The sequence below is a fragment of the Eupeodes corollae genome, chromosome 3 (assembly GCF_945859685.1).
Source record: "Eupeodes corollae chromosome 3, idEupCoro1.1, whole genome shotgun sequence".
In the NCBI taxonomy this organism is placed as follows: domain Eukaryota; kingdom Metazoa; phylum Arthropoda; class Insecta; order Diptera; family Syrphidae; genus Eupeodes; species Eupeodes corollae.
The window spans coordinates 26669805-26692822 of NC_079149.1; the positions used below are offsets into that span (position 1 = coordinate 26669805).

Sequence of the window (23018 nt, forward strand, 5' to 3'; positions counted from 1 at the left end):
AATTGCAATTTAAAAGTTTAGTTGATGACATTTTTTAGAGAGATATGATTTATGATATGAAGTTGTGATATTGGTTTGGGAAAATATGGTATATGGTTTTGTCAAATGAAGAAATTTAGATAGCATTTATTTTGAATTTAATTTTTAATTGAAATTCTTCATATTCATTCATGTTTTGGGCAAGTGTGTTTCTTTTATAAAGCTTGAAGTTAAGACCCTTTGAGCAAACTTAAATGATTTATGAAATTAAAATAAATGCAATTTTAGAAAAGTACTGTATGTTAAAATTACCTTTTTCAAAAATTAAAAAATAGTTTGGAAATCAGTGAACTGAAATAAAAATTAAGTTAGAAAGTTAGTTTCCTTGAAAGGTTTGAACTTAGAGATGTTATTTTGTAAGGTTGATAGGAAGGAATGCAAACACTTAGTTGAAAAGAATTATTTAAAAAGGAGTTTAAACACGACATATCAAGTTAAGGATTATTTCAAAATCAAAGTCTAAATCATGGCTAGAACTTTTGTTGAAGTTTCAAAGTGAACTGTGATTCATTTCATTAGAATAATGATTAAAGATACTTTTTTGTTTCGTTGGAAAATTGGTGTTTTAGAAATAAGGGTTTTGTTTCCTTCTGAAGAAATAATTAGTGTATTTTGGGGATGCACTGAGGAATTTTTAAAATCGTCGATTTCTTAATTTATATCTTGTCAATATTTATTTTACGAAACATGGTATTGAGGAAAACACGTGCCTTCTCGGTACTTCTGAGATCTTACTAAATTCTTGACGGCGATTACTGTTTTTTTTTATAGCTGGAATTGTAATCGGTCCCATTATTTATCGAACTAAAATGTTTGAATTTATCAACTTTTTAAGGACTTAAGATTCCGTGTATAGGTGTTAATAAACTTTCGCCCTTCATATCTTTAAGTGAGAATTTCGATTTGAAAAATTGATAGTAGCATCGAGATTTGTAAAAAGGGTTTTTAAACATTTTTAGTCAATGGGTTTTCATTTTTAATTGATTTTATTAATTTTGAAAAATTAAATATTTAAGTATATATTTAAAACTTCAATATATCATATCATATCAATTTAAAGAAAATAGACTAAATCAAGGCTAGAACCTTTATAGAAGTTTCAAAGTGAATTGTGATTACTTTTTTTAGAATAATGATTAAAGATAATATTTTTTTTTGGTTGGAAAATTGTTGTTTTAGAAATAAGTTATTTGTTTCCGTCTGAAGAAATAATACTGGTGAATTTTTAAGTTTCTCGATTTCTTAACTTATTGCCTGTAAATATTTATTTTACGAATCATGGTCTTGATAAAGGCACGTGCCTTCTCGATAATTCTTAGATATTTCTTTTTTAATGAAGGCCATTAGTGTTTTTTTCTACTGGAATTGTAATCGGTCCAATTTATGAAATTAAAATGTTTTGCATTTATCGACATTTTAAAGAATTTAGATAAGTGTTTACGTAGTTTCTTCTTTAATATCTCAATTCAAGTAAGGATTTCGAATTAAAATCACATAGTTCCATAGTAACAAAGAGAGTCGTAAAAAAGGTTTTAGAACAGTTTTAGTGGAAGGTTTTTCTTTTTTAATTGAATTTATTAATTTTTAAAAAGTGAATATTTTAGTTAAATTTGAATCTTAAACAAAGGAGTAATTTTTTTTTCAATTCAAATCAAATGTTGTTCCAAATAACACTATGACATAGAATTTTGAAAATAAAATTAAAAGCATTTAAACAAATCCATTCATGGGCTCGAATATTTTATTAGATGGTTTTTTTTACAACGATTTGTTGAACATAAATAAAATTTTTTTAAAAATTTAAAAAAAATAATTAGCTTAAATTTCTTGGAGAAAAAATAAATATTTTGGGTCCAAGTTTGAAATATTATCGTGGAATAGTTTAGTAAGGTTCTAAGCTAAAATATGAATTTGTTTAGTTTAAAATATTTTAGTATCTCACTGTACCTTAACATTTCATTTAAATGAAAATCACAAAATGGCTATTTTTTCTAACAATTTTTAGATATCTTATTTCTAATTTAATAATATATTTATTTTGTACAATTAATTAGAGGAAATAGGTTGTAGCATTTTAATTTTAAGTTAAAATTGAATTAATGCCACATTTACAAATTTTTATATTGTGGGGTGGACAGATTATAAATAACGTATATAATAAAAGAACAGAAACAGAGAAAAAAGTTTTTTTATGAAATTATCACTATGATTGATTTGAACTGCATCAAATGACGTAGTTTAACAAAGATTCAATGTTATAAGTATCGAAATTAAGAAGCCATAATTTAACTGATTTCAAGAACTGTGGATGGTTTCTAATGCTTCGTAATTCAGCTGGAAGACTGTTGTATAATTTGCGAGACACAATAGTGTAAGAGTTCCTACAAAGTGTAGTTCGAAAAATGTTTAATCGTACCTAGTGAGAAATTCTCATATTATATGTATTACTCATAGGGCTTTCCAAATAACCAGTCCTCATAAAAAATATTTTCAAAACCTTAAAATAAAACAAGTGTCTTACTGGTAGGATACCTGTTTGTCTAAATAAATCTGCAGAGTGATTGAGGCGGGCAGCGTTGCATATTTTTTTTAGGACACTTTTTTGAAAAACTGTTAATTGTTGGATTTTGTTTAAGTATGCACCTGCCCAACAACTGATACCATATTGTAACTTCGAGTGGAAAATACCATAGTAAACCTTTTTTAACGTAAAGAATGAACAATATTTTTTTAACCGATAAAAGTATCTTACGGTTGAAAGAAGATATTGCTTTTAATCCATAATGTGCTCAGTCCATTTTAAATGTTGGTCAATTTGGACACCTAAATACTTAAAATCTTTCTATATTGAAGCATCTACTGCAGCAGTTTGCTTCAGAATTAAAGGTATTTATTAGCATGGAGCATGGAACAATAATTTTATGTCATTTAGTCCATTGCTGAACATCATAACTTTGGATTTGTTAATGACTAAAAGTTTATGGTCCGCAAACCATAGCCTTAATAAACGTACATCATGGTTCACTCGTATATCCGAAACCAAATTTAATGGCCTAAGTGAATTGTATCCAATTGCTATATCATCAGCAAATGCGTTAACTTTCCTTAAAAATGGCAGATTGAAGATGGAATTTATATAAACCAAGAAAAGAATGGGCCCAAGAACTGACCCTTGTGGGACACCTAAGTTAATATCCATGGAATCACTTAGAACATTACCTACTTTCACTATCTGAGACCTTTTACACAGGTATTATTTAAACCAAATGTGCAATTTTTTCAAAAGGATAGAGTGACTGACCATATCAAAGGATTTTGTAATGTCAACAAAAAGCGCAGCTCCTTGTTGTATTTAACAGCAGAAATTTAATAAAGCATCGTCTGTTGACATTCCCGATCTAAATCCAAATTGTGAGGGGCTAAAGTAATTCTTGCTTGTAAGATATCGTAAGATTCTACTTTTTATAATTTTTTTCAAAATTTTTTGAAATTGATGGTCTGTAGTTCTTTACATCCTTTTTGCTCCCTTTTTTGAAAATGGGTATAACACAAGCAGATTTTAAGTCTTAGTAATTTGCAAATCTGTCATAGTTCTGAGTTTTTTAAAAGGTTAAACAGGTTAAAAGGGTCCGTTCTACAGAATTAGGATTGTTTAGTTTTTTAAAAATCTGTCACTATTAAGACGTATTGTGTTTCATAAAACTGAATTAGTATTTAAATAGTAAGCAAAATAGTTTGAATATTGGAATAGCAACTAAATTAATTGGATTTAAGAAATAGCTTACTATTAAAATGTTTAGAAGTTAACAGCTATCCAAATGTATCCAAATTACATTTTCATTTCATTTCATTTCAATCATTTCACACTACTCAGCACATTAATGTGCAGAGTAGAGAACACAGCACCTTGAGCAACTAGACTATGTAAGGTGATAACAACAGAAGACATGGATACAAGACAGAAGGAAAGAAGAGAAAGAGCAACAGAAATTATATAAACGTAGTTCTACTAAATTCTGGTTAAATTAAAAAATCAGTTGGGAGTTTTTTTTACAAGAAGAAATTATCAAAATTCATTAGTTTTTTTTTATATAAAATAAGCTCCAATAGCTCGAAAATAACTTTAAATTCAATTGTTTTTTGAAAACTTTTGAAAATTCCTTAAAGGACAATTGTAAAAGTAATTGTAAATAAATGTTAGGGATTGAAGCAATGTTATCTATTTGGTTTGCACCTTCATTTTAAAAATAAGTTGTAATTTGTCTCTTGGATTCAAAGACTAGAAAGAGAAATTCTGACCTAGATTTCTCTTGGATTCCGTGTTAATTGTTTTTCTTTCAAAAACAAATATGCTGAACCCATCCTTAAGTCTAATAGTACTTTTTGAAGAATACCCATGCAAACGATTTTCTTAAAGTGTTAATATTTAATGTTGCAGCCTTAACTCTAAAAAGCATGGTTATTCCTCTCTACTGCTTACGTATTTACTATTTTTAAAAATTGTGCATATTTAACATAAGTTACTTCAATTTTGAAATTGTAGGCAAAATTGATGATTTTTTTAATTTATTTCCAGAAATGTGTTCGTTTGATAAGGAATCAACAATTATTTCGAAATATTGATTATTAAGTCAAAAATTATTCTAGGTTTTGAAATTTTCTTATATAAATATTTATATTAGCAATGCTACAGCTACGACTTTAATGTGAAAATCAACTTTAAGGTTAAAGTGTATAATCTACGAATCTAAGGACTTCCTTATGAAATAGATCAAAGTAATTAATCAATATTTTTATTTCTGGGGTGGAATCGGCTAAGGTGATTTTTGACTATCATTTTCATTCCTACTGTAAAAATTGATTCAACTCAACTCAATTCGATTGAACAATTTTAAATTCAAGTTGTAAAAATTCGTTGTTGCCTTGGTGAAATATTAAGTTGATTCTTCTAACATACCTAAATGAAAGTGTCAAATTGGCAGATTTTGAATTCTTATTTTTCTTGCTTTTTTCGAATGTTCTAAGCTTTGTCAACCACCGGAATGTGTTGTTTTTAAAGAAACAAAGTGAACTAGGGCAATTTTTCAGTCGTTTGTGTTAAAGGCTGGTAGTTCCATTCCATAGAATAAACATATTTGATTATTTGAAATTCACTATCACATTTTTTGTGACAGCTTTTTAGGTATCAATTTGACTATCACCGTACGAAGAAGAAATTTGATCATTTTGATTGTCATTTATCAACAATAACCTTAGCCGATTCCACCCCTGAAAGTTGTCTAAAGTCATATTTAGTTTTTAAAACACACAAGTTCTATTAATAGTCGAAATCAGTCAAAACCTGCTCATTTTTAAATACGTTGTTCGAACAACATTTAATTTCAATCATTTATACCAATCATTGGAACTTATGACTAGAAAATTGCTGAGGTATTTGAAACACCAATGTCCGAGTGTGTATAGGGTTTTCTATTAAAGGCGGGTTGATTTTGATTTTTTAAATTTTTGACCACTTTTTCACACATCATCATCTCAGCCGCAAATTGACGAATATCAGTTTTTAAGTGCTCAAGATTTAAATGTTTATCTGTATAAACACGGTCTTCCGTGTAGCCCCACAAAAAAAAGTCAGTTGATATCGTCACGACGATAAATTACGAGTCCAGGAAATGTGTCTTGCAATAAAGCCATATTCGTTTGAGTTGAGTGGCATATGGCACCGTCTTGGTGAAACTACATATTCTCCAAGTCGTATTTTTCAATAGTTGGCAAAAGAAGTTGGTTATCATATGACCATAACGCTCCAAATTGACGGTGACAGTCGGTTCATTATCGTTTTCGAAGACCTAAGGTCCAATCACACCTCTGGGCCAAAATTCTTTAATTACTTGAGGATTCTCAGAACCCCAAATACGAAAATTTTGTTTCTTAACATATCCATCGCTGAAGAAACTTTGGTTCGAAAAATCGCCGTCAACCGCCTGTTGTTCAAGCATCCATTTGACGTATCTCCGATGTTGTAAATATTAATGTAAGTTTAACAAAATAGTAAAAAAAAAAACATTTCGTTGTCATAACACTTTGGTCGAAAACCAATTTGTATAAGTTGTTTGTAAGGTTGTAGGTTTTTCTATTTTGTAAAAACAAATGTTAATTAGATTTTTTTTAAGGTATACACTTAAAGGTAGGATTAATATTAGCCACATAATAAAATAATTTTAAATTCAATATCTGTTGTTGTTTCCGACATTTTTAGTCGAAAGCAAATGTTAACCCTTTTTAGCAGCATTTTTTGAAAGTTTTTAATTATTATAAAAAAAACTCTTATATTTTTCTCAGAAAATTTTCTTCTGTTTACAACAAAACATTCAATGGAATGAAAAAATCTTGGTGTCAATGTCTGTATTTATTTTTGATACATTCAAGAACCAACTATAAGCAGAATTTTAGTAAGGTTTTTATTTTTTGGAAAAAAAAACAACTATTATAACACATGTCTAAAATGTTACTCATTGTTGCATATAATTATTTTGGATGTGCAGAGCACTCAAATATCTGTTTATAAGCCCTTTCAATACATCTTGATATTATTATCTGTAAGATCAGATTTTTTGAAACATATATCTTTACCAGTTCTTAAGATATGGAGGATGAAAAAGGTTATTCCCAAGTCAAAAAATGCCAACATTTTCAAGTGCGGCCTTAAGCCTCAAGTATACGCTGGGCCATTATAATTATAGGTCTTATTTTCTCGCTTAGGTATTCTCTGCAACTTTTGAAAATCAAGAAATCTACAACTGCTACAAGGAAACTAACAAATCGGAATCTTAAGTGATTTTAAAGTATCATTTTATTTTTATAAATGGTTGTATTCAGCATTTCAAAGATCTGATCCCAGATTTTAAAAAGAGGATGAGATGCGACCCACACTGATAGCTTTTTATCCCGTCTGCCAGTTTGTCTTGCCTAAAAAATTTGTAGGTTTTTGTGTCTCTTTGAAATAGTCGTCAGTTGCATTTTTCTAAAAAAATGAAGTGAAAATCAACAACTTGTTACATATGATGAATTAGTTTGATTTCCTTTTGTTAACGAGATTTTTAGTCTTAAACCCATTTTTACCAACTTTAGTAGAAAGAGCGTACTATTTTTTGTAGATTTTTTAAATTCTGTTTATGAAAAAAACTGACTATTGGGTTTTTACTGAATGTTGAAAACAATATTTTTTTGGAGTTAAAATTAGTTTGAAGCCAATGTTTTTAATTTTAGAAAGATATTTGAGTCGAAAGAAAATGTATTGTTTTTTTAAAAGTTTTAAGTAACGAATTATCAATTTGTGCTCTGCAAACCAGATTCTTAACAAACTGAGATCCCAATTTATATCCGATATAAGATTAAGACAACTATCTTTACCATACGAAAAACCAACATCATCTGCAAAGGCTGTCAGAGAACACTTAAAAAGCAAACTGAATAAAGAATTATTGTATACCAAAAAAAGTATTGGTCCTTAAACCGAACCTTGTGGAACTCCCAAATCGAATGTCTTTATATCACTTCTAATACCATCAAATTTCACTCTTTGGGTTCTTAAATTTAAATAAGATCCTAACCAATCACTAATGAATCCTCGAAACCCAGCACTTTCAAGTTTGCTAATCAAAATTTCGTGATTAACCATGTCAAAGGCTTTTGATATATCAACAAAAACCCGGCTGTATTCTTTTTTCTATCAAGACTTACACATATTTGAGAACAGAAATGTAACAAGGCATCTTCGGGTGGTTTATTGCTTTGAAACTAAACTGAACATCACTGACTAATTTTGTTCTCTTTAAACAAGCTCACTATTCTATTTTTTACACCTTTTTCAAAAATCTTATTTATCGAGGGAAAGAGTGATAGGGGCATATAGTTACCCAGATCATTACTTGCTCCTTTCTTGAAAAGTGGCAAGATTTTGGCACATTTAAGAGCAACCGGAAATACTCCAGAAAAAATACTTTTGTTAAACATGCTACATTTTTCAAACAATTATTTGAAATACCATAATAATAAGAAGAGTTTGAAGTTTTTAAAGTGCCAATTAACTTTAGAATCTCTAAACCAGATATAGGCTCAAACACAAAACTTTTGCTTTGAGAAGGTTCATTACTCAATGACCTACAAAGTGTACAAGAATTTTGACTAGAACTAGCTTGTAGATTAAGTGAAATCGTTGAAAAGAATTCATTGAATGCATCAGCAATTGCAATTTTATCTGAGATTCAATGACTTTGGCGCATAAATCAGGTTGAATTTGACTGACCTTTTGGCCAGAAAAGCTGAATAACATTATCTTGGTTTTAGAACTAATTATCAATTTGTCCTTTGTAAACCAGATTCTTAACAAGCTGAGATCCCAATTTATCATCTGCAAAGGCTATCAGAGACCCCTTAAAAGGCAAACTGAATAAAGAATTAATGTATACCAAAAAAAGTATTGGTCCTAAAACCGAACCTTGTGGAACTCCCAAATTAAATGTCTTTATATCACTCCTAATACCATCAAATTTCACTCTTTGGGCTCTTAAATTTAAATAAGATGTGCGGCTTATTCGCATAGACCTGCGATTCAAAAAGTATTAAGTGTTAAAATTACACCATGTTGGTAGTCAATCCAAGTCATCTCAGCACGAGAAACCGCTGGCACAAAATATCGATTGTGTCTTGACTTGTGTGACACGTAGCGCCTTCCTGTTGAAACCATAGGTCTTCGGTGTCCAAATCATCTAAATCAGGCTTCAAGAAGTTTGTTATCTTACAGCGATTGTTATAATTTCAAATTGATGGCCTGAATAGAAGCATTTTCAAAGTAGTGCAAAACGTCGACATCTGTAACCTAAAATCAACAATAAACCTCGTTTTGATTGGTATCGTCGAAAATCCAGCAGTTTTGCTTATGTACATTGTACGTACTCATTCTTCCAAATATGGTTTGGGCCGCAGGTTAAGATGATTGTTTGCTAAGAATTGGGATCAAATTCCAACTGAATTTTGATTATAAAGTTTTATCATTTGCACGTGTGCCTCAACGATGTAACTTGCCATGATTATTGGTATTTAACGACTGATTAAAAAAGTCATACAAAATTTTCTGCTGGGTTTCCATCAGGAAATTGTCCAATGGTTGCTTTAACTAACCTTTTAACATAATTTTAATAATTTATTTCAATAATGAAACCAGTAACATATACAATTGTTATATTTTAGGTGATAAGTTCAATCCTGAAGGTTTTCTATCAAAATTCAAAGTCAACAGTAAAAAAGACATACTTGAATTTTCTTCTAATAATGCATTTTATATAACTTCTCATTGTAATATATTATTTTGTATTTAAAACCTGATCCAATTGTCAAGAAGTTCCAAACTGATAAATTCTAAAACAAAGTTTTTCGACTCTTTAGCTCTTTTTATCGAATCGAATGCTTTTTTATTGACTTCCTTTCTTCTTCCATCTACATGTACCGTGCATATCCTTGCTTTCCTTTGAAAAATGATTCTTTCTGCACGTTTACATTTCAAACCCCATCATCATCATCTACGAAGGGTATAGGCGTGAATCATGTGTCAAATATCTGCAATTGTTTTGAAATTCAACAAAAAAACAATTCCAAGTCCCGAGTCCCTCCATAAGACTTATTCAATTCTACCCCATCTTATTTTATTTGGTTCTCTGTTATTTCCTCTCAAATACCCTACCCATATAATAGTGGTTTATTTGAAACATTTGAAAGTTGCTACGTGTCTGAACCTTTCAGCGGACGTCCTCATCGCTCGACAAGACTTTTAAGCTCCCCAAAAAATTGAAACCCTCCGTTTCTCTTTCTTCCATCTTAAAATAAACGAAACTTTTTTTGAACCCCATTATTTGTACTTCAAAGGGTGTCTCGTCTCTTTGTTCTATTCTCTCTAGCTGTGTGCCATTGCAATTTCAGTTTAAAAGTTTAAATTTTAAGCGGAGTCTGGGATTGGGATCAGGATGGAGTTGGAGGGTTTGATAGGTTTAAGAATGAGGATGATGGGGGTAAAAATACACGGGATCAGCATTTAGTTTAAACCATAAAAACTCGGAAACACCAAAAAGGACGAAGAAGAAATAATAGAAAGTTGCTTAATGCTGTACCAACCAAAACCAACCTACCCTTCATTTCATCACATCACATCAACGTACCGAACCCCACCGCACTACAGCACACGAGGCGCATAAAGCGGGAATCCGGAAGGAAAGCTGTGTAAGGCGGTATGCGAGGATATTCCTGCTGATAAGCTGATGGGGTCTTTGGGGGGAAGTTTTCTGCTAATTTAACTCCTATCCTTTGAGATTATTTTTTTTCTTCTTCTCTTATATTTTTCAAAAAAAGAGCTGAAAAAAAACAACAACATCCTGCATCTCTTGAAGAAGCCGAAAAGTAAGACGAGGAGGAACTGGAAAAAAATGAGTAAAACACAACTTTTGTGCGGTAAAGTTGTTATCGCACGATATTTTTTTAACCTTCTTTTTCTGTGGCTTTTGTTGTTGTTTTCGTGCAGGGTGGCCGACTTTAGTGGTAGTACTACTATGTTATGTACCACGGCACCTATCGAGCTTTACCTGACTATAACAAGGCTACCAGCAGCACCAGCAACGCAATTACCCCCTTAAATCGATGGTTAATTACTTTTGTTGTTTGTTAGTGGAGTTGTTGTTGTTGTTATTGTTTTTTCTTTCGTATTTTTTTCTCATTTAGAAAATCTACCCCTCAATTCCCTTTTTATTTTTTTCAAACCCTACATTGTAAGTAAGGAAAGCTCTCTCTACCCGTGTCGTCCTGATGACGAATCAACCAACCAACCAACCGACCGACTGACTTACCGGTGTGTGCGGTTCGTTATTATCATCAAACTTAAAGAAGAAAACTTTTTGAAGCCTTTTCGACCCTTATGGTGTTGAAGCGACGCGGCCGGCTGGCGGTATGTCTATAGTATATGCGATGTGGTTGTGATAATGACGTTGACGGGACACGGCTGTGGATAAAAATGGTTCATTTTCGAATCCCACCATCATCATAGGTAGGTAGGTTGGTAAAACACGTTAACAAAGTTTGTTATAAGGATAAAAATAATACGACTATACGATAACGATGACGAGCCAACGATATAACGATATATAGAAGCTGATGCCCGCCAAAAAATTTTAGTAATTTTCTCTTCTTCTTCTGTCTCTTCGTCTGATGCTCGCTCTTATACTTTTTGGATTGCTTTTCTTTAATTAACCGGGTAAACAAGGGTTTATTGGATTTTTTTTGCAGGTGGGTAGGTACCATAATAGGGACTTTTTGAGAACCTACCTATTTTGAGATTTCGTCTGGAAAGTTTGTTTTTCCTTTTTTTTATGTATTTATATTGGAAACTTAATAAAGATTTACGAGCTATAGGAGGTCTTGTGAAATGTTTTGTCGGATCCTAAAAACTTTTAAATTGTTAAGTTGATAATTATTAAAGTTTTATTACAATTGATTATTAAAAAAAAAAGAATCTTCTAGAAAAATATTAAGCTGTTTGTTGAACCATCTTAAACAAGCTATGTAAAGGCTATTCCAATAAGAGGTTTCATTTTGATATTAAAACAAAATGAATATTTCTTAAGAGAAGTCGATGAATATTTATTAAATTGTAAAGAAAAAAGTGTGTCATTGAAATTAAATTCAATGTCAACCAAATTATTTCCACGGCTACTGTTGCAGCACTACATCATTTTCATGTAATTTTTCATAACCAGATCCTTGATTTGCAGCTGTAGGTCTTTAATAACTTTAAGAATTTTATCTTTAAGGTCTTGAATTGATTGTGGAGCAATTGTATAGGCCTGAAACAGGTTGAAAAATGTTGAATCACATTATCTCGGAGTCCAATTATGATTAGCTTTTAAAGAAAGAACTTGGTCCGGAACTGTTGCAACAGTTTCATTTTCGAATAAGTAAAGTTCAATTTCATTGTGATTGCCACCCCTAAAACGTTATCAAACAGTGGCACGTTGGGTATGGAGAGGGTTTCTAAAAACAATTATTAAATTTTCCAAGCCTCTTATGCCACAATTTTGCTAATTAACGAAGTCTCCGTAGCCTCATTAATAAAAAATAATATTTCAAAGGCCCCATCAGCAAAGATACTAGTTCTTGTGTTAACTGATGTTTCAAAACCTTAATTTATTCTAAATACGGTGCCATGTAGTTTGTAAAATACGTAACTGCGAATATTGCCGTGGAATGAACATGCTTACGTTAGTATTACGGTCTACAGTAGAAACGTTTTTAGTTGGTTCCACATTTCAACGATTCGATTATTTGAGAAATTGCTTCACTAGGACCCAAATGTGCTTTGAATTTTGCGTCTATATTTTACCAACATTTTTGTAGATTTTAACGATTGCAGTGAAATGAAACGTTCCATTTTTAATAATGAAGTAATTAATCTTGTGAAATATCAAAAGCTGATCACGTAAAATTTGAAAGCTGCCCAAAAATCAGGGAATTCAAAATGACACTTCTTAGTGGAAGACTTTAAGGCTAATGCGACAGGTGTGGGTTTAATCCCTGTCTGTGCCACTTAAAGATCTTTTCATGGGTACTAACTCTTGTGAAGATTTAAAAAGTTTTCCATGAGTAATTCTTCTCATAAAAAAGTGTTTTCTCAATTAACTGGTTTGGAAACAGCATCTAAACCTTATATCCTCTTTATCGGTGTTACAACTGTCACAAAGGAATAGTTGTAGCCTTATTCTTCGCCACTAAAAAACTCCAAATTTATCTTTTCAAAACGTCGAGTTAAATGAAGAGCTTAGTTCTAAGAGCTTGCTAAAACTATTTTTGGGAATAAAAGGTTCGAAGTTAAAAAAAAATGGTAGGAGTTGATTTGAAGAAAATTGGAGTAAAAATGGTGGTACAAGGCCTGAGCTGAAAACTTGAATCACTTATGTATCTATGTTTTAGATTGAACTAAATTTAAATTGTATATTATAACACAGTTAATTTCAAATTGCGACTTATATTGAAGAATCTATATGTAGCACAAAATCAAAGCTCAAAGATTTTTAAGATCCAGCCATGATTTCTATCGTATTTTATGATTATACAAAATTGAGATAAGCTTTTTAAAAGATTCTATTTCAATCGCTTAATATTGAACACAAAAAAACCTTGAAAGTATAAAGCCATCACTATTATAATTAGAATCCGGTCTGGGCCTCGTTCAGCTCTTCAACCCTTCCCGGTTGTTTGCCGACGCTATCAACTTTGGCATCCCAATACTCAAAGTGTCTTGGTCGACGCCATCTCACGAAAAGAGACATGAGGTCTTCCCCGCTGTACGAGTATTCTCTCATAAATATGTGACTTTAGGTAAAAAGGACTTAAGTCAGAAACTGTCAACAAAGATTGTACTGAACCTAAGACGTAAAAATCAAACCAAGTAAGCTTTTAAATATGATAGGTATCCAGACTTAGTTAAAGAACAAAATCTTTTAGAGAAAAATCATATCCGTTAAACCAAATCAAAAATCTAATTATTTGACTCCAACCTTTTTACGTAACTCCAAAGAATTTGTACTGCAAAGGACCTTTTGGGAGGATTGTTCAACAGAGTCTACCAAACTTTATCTTTCAACTTCAAGTTATGTTTCATATAACTCGTTGTTATATATCCTCTTAAATTTTGCTTCTTTCCAAAATGGGTCCAACTATTCTTCGTAAAGCTTTGCTTTTGAAAGCCAACAAGAGATCTCTTTAACTAAGAACAAAAGTCTCTGACCCAAAAGTGATGATCTGAAGCTTAAAATTTTGTCTGCTTTTCAATAAGAGCAGTATACATTTTTTTTGTTCAAGTACAATAAAAACAATTTTGAATATCAATGAAATTCTTTATTCCTTTAAAAGTACGTTTGATGCCATTATGTATGGAACTCGATTTCTTTTACATGGACACCACGGGCACGCTTGCAGAAGTCCAGACGCTGAACCCAATTCTCCAAGGTTTTCAAGTATAATCGGCTGCAATTGATATTCGTACGAATTCATCTATCGTCACTAACTTGTTGGCATAGACCACAGAGTTGACGAAGCCCAACAGAAAATAGTCTAACGGCGCCAAATCACACGACCGAAGCTGCCAAGCGATTGTAGAATTTCGTGAGATAACACATTCTTCAAACTTGGTTTCCAATAAATTATTTCTGAAATTCGTTTTGTGGCTTGTGGAACCGTCTTGTTTCAACCACATATATCAAGTCTATATCATCCAATTGAAGCCAAAAATATTCGGTTATCATTGCACGGTAGCGATCCCCACTCACAGTTACGTGCCGGTCTTGATCATCACGGAAGAAGTACAGCCCAATGACGCCGTCTCGTCTGACCCATAAACCACACCAGACCGTATTTTTTTCCGGATGCAATGATGACTCATGGAGTACGTGTAAATAGCTTCCTGACCAATACCAAATATTTTGTTTATTGACGAAGGCATTCAGCCAGAAATGAGCCTCATCGCTGAAGATGATTTTTCGATGAAAATCCGAATAATTTTTAAGTTGTTGCTCAGTCCAATTCACGACGCTTCTGGTGGTCAAGCGGCTTCAGTTCTTGCGTCAATTTAATCTTGTAAAGATATAAGTCAAGATTTTATCAAAATATTCTTCACAACAACTTCACTTGAGAACGACTTTGAGAGACACATTTGGGCTTTTTGCAACTGAAGCCTCAGGGCAGCAATATTCTCGACACTATGAGCACCTCTTTGTCTCACTGTCATCTGAAAATTTGGTACTGTGCCTGTGGATTCAAATAATTTGTCCCATAGACGCTCAGTTGCAATTGTACCCGTGGCATGATGGTTAGTGCGTTGGACAGTCATGCGAGAGGTCTTGGGTTAGATCCCTGCCTGTGCCACCTAAAGTATTATTGACGGGTACTGCTTTTTGCGAGAAATTGACAAATTTCCAAAGAGTAATTCTTGTCTTTAAAAAGTGCTTCATTAAATTCGCCGTTTGGATTCGGCGTATAAACTGTAGGTCCCCTCTATCTCTGCAATTACTCGCACACAGGAATGGTTCAGAAATGTAAATCACTAGGCTCTGATTTTCTAGAGGCTGTTGCGCCACCTAATTTATTTATTATAGACGCTTGGTTGTTGATCTGCTATGACGATTGTGACGACCATGGATTGGACCACTGACTTTGAATTTCGGTATTAAATTTTAATAATTTTGTCTCATTGTTGGCTCGTATATCTTTCTATCATAAAATTGCAAACCTTACTGAAGAGAAATGTCAAAAGACCGGTCGCTCTACTTTATAGCGTCTCTGTTGAAAAACCCTGTAGTTAGAGTTATTGATTTCAAGGCTCTTGATAAACTGTAGAAGGTCCTTTTGGCTGCCTGTTAATTTCTTCTTCTATATATTGGTATCGTCTGCTAATATTGACCCAAGGTAGATTCAAATTTGGAACAATTCTACAATTCGTCTTCACCTAATTTCATTGCATATTTAATGTGCTAGACGGAGAATAATTATTTTCTCCACACCCAGATTTATTCTTCAAACGCTGGAAATTATTTCGCATTGACAGTTTTTATGTAAATTATTCCAAACTGCGAAACAAAATTGTTCGGGAGATACGCAAGGCCAAAGCTCAGACATATTCAACACGTTTCAATGCCGTATTGGGAAGCAAAGAGATTTGGAAGAATCTGAAAAACATAGGAATTGGTAAATTCGATAACAAATCTACAGATTTGCTTGACATAAATGCCCTAAACTTATCTTTCGTCTCAAGCACGACAGGCACCTCGCATTTTCCAGACCGGGTTAATTCATCGGAGAATAATATATCAAATGCTAGGCCTAATACACCCCTTTTCGACTTCTCTCCCATTACCCCGGAGGATGTAGTTGAGGCCCTTCTATCGATAAAATCTAACGCTGTAGGACTCGATATGATGCACCCTAAGTTTTTAAAAATTGTTCTCCCTACCTTGCTACCATTCATCACACTCATTTTTAACTCCATTTTAAGAACACGTGAGTTTCCTTCTCTATGGAAAAAAGCAAAGGTTATTCCTATACCAAAAAATTCCAAAGGAGATGAGTTTAGACCTATATCTATATTGCCTTTTTTGTCGAAAGTTTTCGAGAGAATACTTCAAAAGCAAATAAACGAGTTTCTATCACGGTTTGACTTATTGACCTCAAGACAATCTGGCTTTCGAAAGAAAAATAGCTGCTTGACTGCCTTGTTAAGTGTTTCTGAGGATATAAGAAAAGCAGTTGATATGGACAACGTTACTTTCCTAATTCTTCTCGATTTCTCTAAGGCCTTCGACATGGTAAATCACAACATTCTTTGCCTTAAGCTCTCAAATTATTTCAATTTTTCCTCCTCTGCAGTCGATCTATTGTATTCTTATTTAACAGAACGTGAACAGACGGTTGAACATAATCAACAAAAATCGATCTTCTTACCTGTTGCGAATGGTGTTCCACAAGGGTCAATACTAGGCCCCTTGTTCTTTTCAATGTATGTGAACGAGTTGCCTAGTATTGTAAAAAATTGTTCCATTCGCATGTATGCCGACGACACTCAGCTCTACCTAAGTTGTCCCTTAGGGATGATTGAACACTACGTTGCATGTATTAATGAAGATTTAAAAAGAATCGATCAATGGTCAATTGAAAATTGCTTGCTACTTAACCCGATAAAATCGAAATGCATCGTCATCGCTAGGAATAAGATGGATGTGTCATATTTTCCTCAAGTTGCTCTCAAAGAAAATGCCATCATGTATGTCGACAAAGCTGTAAACCTCGGTGTTTTGTTCAATATGACCCTGACTTGGGAGGACCATATCAATAGAACTGTGGGTAAGTGTTATAGTGTCCTTCGTATGCTTTGGCCATCTCAATATTTAATTCCAATAAAAATCAGAGTTCTTTTAATAAAAACGTTGTTTCTGCCTTTAATCACTTACGGTTGCGAAATTTTCTGCAAACTTGACTTCGAAAGCAAAAGAAAACTTAGTGTCGTCTTTAACTGTGCTGTTCGTTATGTTTATGGACTTAGACGTTTTGATCGAATATCCAATTACGTGATTCAATTTCTCGGAATGACATTTACAAATTTTCTCAAATATCGAACTTTAACTTTTTTCTCTGATATTCTTCAAACCCGACAACCTGAATACCTTTATAATGAGATAAGATTCCTAAACTCAAATCGTTCCGCTCAAGTTTTGGTCCCGCGTTTTTGTTGTGCGACATCTGAACGCCAGTTTTTTGTAAACTCCTCACGAATGTGGAATTCGTTACCACGTGAAATAAGAAGTTTAAATTGCGCAAAGAAATTAAAAAATGAATTAAAACTGTACCTTAGCAATTAATTACAATTAAAACAATTAATAATACATTTTTTAAATTCATCTTTTTATAAAATTGTATAAGTACCTATTCTTACTCGTACTAATATTTTTGTTATTATTATTCTTTTTCTTTCTTTTTGTAATTTGATGTTTTAACATTTTAACATATATTTATTGTGATACAAAATGCCGTAGCTGCTGCACACTTTAAAGCTATATTATAAATAAGAATTTATGTTCTTACAATGTTAGCTAATCATGATTAATAAAATTCTAAATTCTAAATTCTATCCTCTTAAAAATTATCCAATATACAAGTAAAAGTAAACCAATTTGTATAAGTTATTAAGACCTTTCTTTTCTTCAAAACTTCCTTCATCTTTATCTTTCCATTAGAACCCTTATACCTAATCGATAGCCCTATAATAATATATAGGTAGCTAAAGTTTCTTACACATTAACAGCAATGATGAAAACCCCATCAAGTATGGTAATTTCGAAAAACATAACCCCTAAAGATCCCCATTTTCAGCCAGGTGTTTTCTATCTCTAAACACAAAAAATTCACACTCTCTCATCTAAATAATTTATTTGCCTTATAACTTTGAAACACAAGTAAAAGTTTTTCCCACACTTTCCTCTTTGTCTTTTTCTATAGACATTAAATATAAATTACAAATAAAATATTTAATTTAATTGCAATTTTCTCTCCCACCCCAACTCCTTAATATAGCTCCTTCTACATAACAGCTTTCTATCTATAGCTGTGATAAAAATTATTCTAATTTTCTAAACGATTAAATTTAATGACTGATATTTTTCAATTTTTAATTATACCACTCTACTCAACATTCTATTGACCTGTGATGAAGAAAATTTTCAATTAATATTAAAATAATAAGAAAATATTAAGAACAAAAGAGAAGACAACACAAAAAAAAAACAACGCACCACAATTTTCACACAAAATTTATAAATACACACCATCAGGATCAGGCAACAGGACAATGCACTAACTACACCACCCACCGCCGTCGGTGTTTCGTCGTCCTGAGCGGCGCCACGTCACTAAATAACACTTTCAAAATAAAACCAAATTCAACAATTTGTTTAACACAAAATTACTTAGGTCTAAATATACGAGGTATAGAAAAGATATAAATTTTTCAACTTCCCTAAGTAAACCAAACCAAATGAAAACCACCCTCTGTTTGTAATTATCCTTTTACCACCTCTACCACCTCCCTGCCTCACAACGTTAACGCGGCGCCATTAGGTCTTCGACAGTAGTAGCACACCATTCATATTCTCATTAATGTATTCCTCTTCGTGTATAAATTGTTTCTCTTTGTACTTTTTGTTTTGTGTCTTTCTTTAGTGATGTCTTCCATTTAATAAGGAATAAGGACCTCGAGAATTTCGAGGGAAAAAATATAAGGTAAAAATAGAAGAAAAACAGTTCTTGAAAGGAAACAACAGCAATTAATCTCCTTATTCAGCAACAGCAGCAGTAACAGTTACAGTAACAAAAGTAGCAGCAAATAGTACCTACTTATAAGGAACTTAAAAAAGGACCATTCATAAAACCTTGCTAAAAGTTGTTTCGTCCTGTTTTGTTTTATTTTGTGATGAACTAAAACTATTTTAAAAGAAAAGAACAAAAATATTACTAATCGCACTTTTTCAGTCATAAATAACCATAGTAGTTACCTATTGCCTTATACCTCTATGATAAACATTCTAAAGAACCTTCTTTTTTTTAAGCTTTCTTTCCTTCAAACATCCACCATAACCACACCATTTATATAGTTAGTAACTTTTGTAGCTTCATTGGCACGAGACTTAGGACTCTCTTTAATTTATAGAACGTAGTTATACCTACTACCGTTGTTCTAGTAAAGTTCGTTCTGAACATTGCCAGCTGACACGCGTTCCATAACTTAAAAGACTCAACTAATTTCTGAAACCATATAAAACTAGGTGAAAAACTAACTTAACATACCTTTAACATAGGTAACGCATAAAACATGAAAAACAACGACGACGACGATGAGAACTACAACGACGACGATGACGACAAGGACGACAGGGACGACAAGGACGACGATGAAGAGCGGTGCCGACATAATGATGTAGAGTAGGTAGGAGCAAGAATAAAAAGGGGTCACATTCATATAAAAAGCGAGGCTCCTTCTAAGAGTATTAATATACATAAGGAATATGAATTTTCATGTAAATACAAACCTAATTAGACCACACGCCCGCCCGTTCCGCACTTAAAGTGAGAAAAGGTAGAAAATGAAGACACACAGAAACAATTATAAAGAAACTTTAATCCTTAGGAAGGTATACGTCATCTTACACTCTCTTTAAGATGTTTTTTTAATGCTCCGAAGGACATTGTTGTGTTTAACGACCTCATATAGCACAATATTTAGGCGATATTCTTCGTAGGTTAGTAAACGTAGGCGCCAGTAAAAAATTTCATAAAGGGGAAGGAGGGGTAGGTTAAGAAAGACTTAAGTAGGAGTTAAACAATGAAGTTCATCAAAGTGAAAGAATAAGAAAGCCATTGAAAGTTTGGCTAAAGTCCTTTTTTTCTATTCAATGAATAGTTTATAGGCTTTGAGTTTCTTTCGTTAAGTTTGAAACTATATTTTTTGTCCAATCACTAATTTTATCGAATTCATTTGACAGTTTTCCTTTAGACCTGAAATCGTGGGCAGTATTGTAGTATCATCAAGAAAAATCACCATAATAGCGTTGATTTCCAATAGGATATCCCCTCTAAATAACATAAACAGTGTTGGCCTTAGGACACGTCCTTGTGGTACACCAGCAATAATTGTCTATAGTTCCGAGTAATGTTGGCCATGCCGTAATCTTAACAGTAAGTTCTTTATGCAGGACTTCATTATTTTGTACAACTGACTGGGACAGTCTCGGTCTCTCTGTAGTTTGTGTTAAAGCCCCAAGTGCTGAACCTTATCAAGAGCTTGAGCAGAATCAAAATCTATACCTTATTTAATTTTTTTTTTCAAGTATTAGATTGAAAATCACGATGTAAAAGCTATTTAAAATACAACAAGCGACATTTTATACGTTTTTAAGGAGGAATTTAATGAAGACCATGATAACGTTGATGTCCACTGAAACATTTTTGTTTGTAACAAAAACAATTGTGGCCCTACGACATTTTCTTGTGGTATACCACCTTCAATTTTTTTTAGTTCCCAGTAATGTTGGTTATGAGGTGCTCTGAATCTAATTCGTTTCTTCATTATTTTGTAGAACTGACTGGAAAGTTCCTTAGCCGGTTTTTACCCAAATCCCAAGTTCTAACACTTATCCAAAACTTGAGCAACGTCAAAAAATAAAACTGGTTTTCCTTGTTTTTCTGCATGAGCCAATTCGAAAGTCATGATGTGAAAGCTATTTCTAACATACATTGAAGGCTACATAAGAGTGTTGATGTACACTGGAATTTGTCGGTATGTATTATAACAGAAACAGTGTTGGCCTAAAGATACTTCCTTCTGGTACACCGGCTTCAATATTCTTAAGTTCTAAGTAATTTGGTCGTAACGTACTTTAGAGGGTCGGTTTGTTACCTAGCACTTTATTTTTTTGTAGAACTGTCTGGGAAATTTTCAATGCAGTTTGTACTCAAGTTTCAAACCCTATCAAAAATGTAGTGTAAATTTAAAGGTCATGATATAAAAGCTGCTTTGAGTGCACTAATAGGCAAATACGTCATTTTGTAATTCCAATAAATAACTTTGGAGAAATTAGTCACTGATAAAGCTTTGGTTCCCATCGATCACAGAAATCAAGCATCAGTGAGCGTGGTTAGTAGACAGATGGAGGATAGCCTCGAAACCTAGCGCGTGCTGTTGTCATGTATTCTTTCTGTCTGTTGGTCTTTCCTTTCTGTCCTTCTGTCTTGTATAAATGTCTTTTGTTGTTATCACCTTACATAGTCTAGTCGCTTAAGGTGTTGTGTTCTCTACTCTGTACATTTTTGTGCTGAGTAGTGTGTAATGTAACTTTAGAGAAAACCATGATAGTGTCAGTGTCAATGGAATATTTCTGTATTCAACAGAAACAGTGCTGGTCCTAGGACTCTTCCTTGTGGTACACCGACTTCAAAACTTAAGCTAATGGTACCGCACTCTAAAGAGGCAGTTCCTTGTAACGTTTAGGATTTTATTATTCCGTAGTACTGCCTAGAAGGTGCTTTTGTAATTTTTATCAAGTCCTAAGTTCAATGCCTTGTCAAAGGCTAGACCAATACTTTGCTAAATTTTCTCGTTTTTAGTAGAAGTTTTTCAAACACTTTTAGCATGATAATTATCAGCGATAAATTAGTCTGTAAAATTTAACTAAGGGTTTCAATATTTCGTATTATTGCCTGAGAGGGTGCCTATTTAGTTTGAACTCAAGTCCCAAGTGTTAAACCTTATGAAAGGCTTCAAAATTATTTTGCTAAAAGAAAATGTTTGGATTATCAATTTCTTAAAACCTTTTTACATGACTAGCATAAGCTTTATATTGGTAGGCGTTTATTAAAAAACTAAAACCCTTTTGAAGGCTGTGGAAGTGTGGAAGGCAAATCTTTCAAAAATTGAAAACTTAAAGAAGTCCTGAGCGATAAAATAAGAATCATCAATTTCGTCTAGATACTCTACTTCCTATCATATCTAAATAATTTGTTCCCCTTTTGCCCCTCTAGATCCCCTTTCCCTTTTTGAAACTCTTATCTCTATGGACCCTCTTAGCTGTCTTGGTCGACCTCTTGGTACCCCTCTTTTCTTCTCCTCTTCACCAGTTCTTTCTTGGTGTTTTTCATTAGCAGAAGCTTTGTGAAATTTTCCAAGTATGGAAAGGGGGGGGGGGGTAGTTAGCAAAACAAAAAACATGCCCCTCGCTTACCAATTTTTAAAGCTTTGGTAGTAAACCAAAGAATATATGAGAAAGAGATTAAAACATAATATCATTTTCCAAAAGTCTTTCATAATTAAAGATAAAAGGGGTTGACGATGGACCTTTCCTTGTCTTATCCCCTTCCCACCTCTTTTTAGAAACTATAGTCTGTAACGTCTTATTATTTTCCATATCGTGCTTACTATTTTTTTTATGGCAGATTTCGATCATAAAGGGAGGAAAAAACAAAACTAAATAAAACAAAACTCTGATCCAAACACAAACATACAAAAGGATGAATAAAAAAAGGATAATGAATTTTTATTACGTACACACAACAACAAAATAAAGGAACCTATTCATAAACATAAACATACAAACCTAAGCCGACCGAGTATTCATGTTCCTCATTTGCCAAAAAAACACAAAACATTTCATTGCAATAAAAAAAACCTATAACTCTTTTGTGTAAAAAGGATACCCTTCCTTATTCAGTCCGACCGTCTTCGGGAGTTAGGTGTCGGTCTTTTGGTGGATGGCGAGGAGTGAAATTCGTGACAAAACGCAACTCGTTGAAGCTAACAAAAGCTGATTATTTATTTACACCTTGAGTTTTTGTGTGTGTAACGG

General features: G+C 32.8%; 1 protein-coding gene across 1 annotated transcript in view; it reads left to right on the forward strand.

Annotated features, from left to right (window-relative positions):
• The window catches only part of LOC129952350 (semaphorin-2A-like), a 267445-nt gene that overhangs the window by 110066 nt on the left and 134361 nt on the right, over window positions 1-23018 (forward strand). The window lies entirely within an intron of this gene.